A 3,553-nucleotide genomic window follows, 5' to 3' on the forward strand; every position below is an offset into this window, starting at 1 on the left:
TGGCAAATGAAGTTAACAGATGCCAACAGATTTACAGTCTTGCATGTGTGTAAAAGAAGTTATTATGTATCTTTCAGCAAATATACTGTCATTGGAACCGTTTTATCAGCCATAGTAGGCTTAGTAGTACAGCAGTATATTAGATGCATTTTTAATGATACAAATTTTAATGCTCAAAAATGATACAAACAGGAGTCCACTTTCAACTGATACACCGCTCATTTCCCACAATAGCATTTAAAGAGAAGCCTACATGTGCGAGTAACTCAAACACAAAAGCTTCTAACATTAATATAAACTCACTATGAATGCGGTTGGGACATTGCAGCAATCACAAAATGAAACTTAAAAGCGTTTAAATACACAGCAAGTGATGGTGGCAAAAATGCACTACGTGTATGTTTTCCTAATGATATTTTAGGACTACATAAACACTACTAATGTTATGACGTTATTATTGAGTGTCTCCTACGCGAGATGGAATATTGAATGAATATATTAGGTAATACGTAATAGCTATTTCATGGCTACACGTCTCTAAAGCTCATTGGAGAAACACGCGAAGGAGGCCAATTAGATTTAACATTAGGCCACTACTGATATTTAACAGACAGTAACTCACTCAGAAAGTGGTGTAGACTAAGTCCTGTTGTCGCGCAGCTGCCGAGTGAAGACCCCAGCCCGTTCCCGTGTCCTTGTTTCGGCAGGTGTCACTTCTGCAAGATTAATTTGTGACCTATCATATTCTGTGACCCAAATGGGAAGTTGAGCGCCAGAGGCTTTGTTCCCGCTGTGAAGCGGTTGCAGTTTGTAATAGTAATGTCGTAAAAAAATGTCGTAGGTGACTAGATGAGAATGGGTGAAAATCGGGACGGGGGGGGCGTGGCTACCGGTACAATGAACATTAACCCACGTGAACATCAAAACACAATGCTAAAATTAATAATTTTTGTTCAAGAAGTCACTTGTCTGTTATTAGTAAAAACACAACTGTTGGTTTTTAGGTTAGTCATGATCTTTTACCTAATTCTTATAGGCTATTTATATTTTTATTCATGTCATCAGTGCAGTGTCACATCTGTCAGCGCAACACCTCGCGACTGTAACTTCCACTAACCACAAGAAAACAAAAAGGGGAAAAGAGCACGTGTTACTTTGTGGCTATAACAACGCTGTTGACATAATCGATAACCTGCAACCCCTGCTGGAGCAAGAGAACTACAACGATCAGAAGGCTATTTAATAGGCTATAATCAAAACTCATGTCATGAAAGGGGTCGGGACAACTGCTCGTAATTCGGGACTGTCCCGGATTTTTCGGGACGTCTGGTCACCCTATCGTTTGGGTTTAGTCATGTTTACTGTTACACCTGTGATACCGGTGTAACACCAAAATCTGTGACCTATCAGATTCTGTGACTATACCCAAACGACAACGTTTTCCTAACCATAACCAAGTACTTTTAGTGCCTAAAACCTACCAAGTACCTTTTGTGCCTAAACCTAACCATCTGCAAAGGCTTCACAGCGTCAACAAACCCTCTGGCGCTTAACTTCAATTCAATTCACCTAAGACTTGAAAGTAAAACAAATGGGGAAACCCCTTCAGAAAGGCTCAACAGGCTGCATGGCAGGTTCATAACAAGATTTTATTGCTTTGGGATGACAGTGCTACTCACTGATGCACCTTGCTGCAGATATGTGTCGTACCCAGCAAATAAAATAAATCAGAAAATGACATTGTGATAGGAGTGTACTTTAAACGGGCAATTTATAAGGCATAACAGCTGTAACATGATGCATGCACACACACATGCAGCTAGACCATTACTTGAAAAACGTAAATTAAATGACCATTAATCATCTTGCCCCACTGTTTAGCACACATGCAAAATAACAACGACAAGGGCAACACAGTAGAGTTGCGAAATGCGAGGGGTTGTTGGTTCTGTAAGTGTGAAACATGGGACTCTCCGGGATGATAACAAAATGACAAGTTTATGTTAAGGCCACTAGTTTTAATTTTTTGAACGTGTCTAAATACTCATGACACCCATGAGCCTCAGCTGCCGTTGCCATGGAGAAGTTGGTCAGAAGGGTAGCAAATTTAAAACACTTAATTGTCACAGTTGAGAGCAAAATACAAAGACATGGCTGCAGAATTCACCCACAATTCATTTCTCATGAGGAAATCTTCTCATGAGGAAATTAGGCAAAATACAGTAGGCTACTGTGCAAAAGTTTTAACCCTAACCACAGGTGTGGAAAAATGCTGTAAAGTAAAAATTATTTCAAAAATAGACATATTAATAGATTGTATTAAAAAAATTAATAAAATGCAAAGTGAATGAGCAGAAGAAAAACCTTAATCAAATCAGTATTTGGTGTGATCACCATTTGCCTCCAAAACAGCATCAACTCTTCTAGGTACACTTCAAGTCAAGGGATTTTGTATGCACATTGTCAGCTGTATGATTAAACAACTATACCAAACAGGTGCTAATAATCCCCAATTCAATGTAGGTTGAAACACAATCATCAACCTAAACAGAAACAACTGTGTAGGAGGAATACAACCTGGTGACAGGGAGAAGTTGCTGAAGACCGTTTACAGTCAAAAGTCATACACCGTGGCAAGACTGAGCACAGCACAAGCTAGTTATACTCCATCCGCAAGGTTTCTCCCAGGCAGACTGGGGTTTCCAGATGTGCTATCCAAGCTCTTTTGAAGAAGCACAGACGAATGGGTAAAGTTGAGACAGTGGTCAGTCAAGGAAACTTACTGCAGCAGATGAAAGACACATCATGCTTACTTCTAGTGCTGACTGGTGAATCTTATTTTCATTGTCATCGCAATATGAACATGCGGGATAAACAAAACAAGGTAACAAGTGGGCATGTGGTTAAAGACTGTAGTTTTTATTATCAGCCATCCTTTGCCCTGTCTTTTGTCTGCTCCTCCACCCACCCACACACACACACACACACACACACACACACACACACACACTTTAACAATTTATTTAGGTCCACTTAAAAGAAATAAACACAGGGACATACATATTATAGGTGCAGTCAAATATAGAAACATTTTGGACCAGTTGCAGACAACAGACAGTGAAGGGAAGGTAACTCTAAATTACTTGAGTAGCAATGCTCGTTACTGTAAGTCCATGCAATACAATTTCTCGAGTGTAAAGAAAATACTTAACTCAATACTGCTATTTAAATATTTAAAACATTTTATTCTAGAATAGTGAATTTAAAAACAACCAGGCCTGGACTGATGAGTCAAAGTTTGATATATTTGGCTGCAGCAGAATCCAACGAAGGTTAAAGTCAAGGGCAGAAGGCAGTCTGTTCCCTGAAGGGCTTGAGAGCGATACAAAAATGAGTGTCTGCAGGGAATGACCCCAAACATAGAGTGAAATTCATTAAGAACCATCTTCAGCGTAAAGAAGAACAAGTAGTCCTTGAATGGTGTGGCCACCAAAGAGCCCTGATCTCAGCATCGAGTATGTGTGGGATTACATGAAGAGAGAGAAGCAACTGA

Source organism: Micropterus dolomieu, linkage group LG11 (genome assembly GCF_021292245.1).
Source record: "Micropterus dolomieu isolate WLL.071019.BEF.003 ecotype Adirondacks linkage group LG11, ASM2129224v1, whole genome shotgun sequence".
NCBI lineage: Eukaryota > Metazoa > Chordata > Actinopteri > Centrarchiformes > Centrarchidae > Micropterus > Micropterus dolomieu.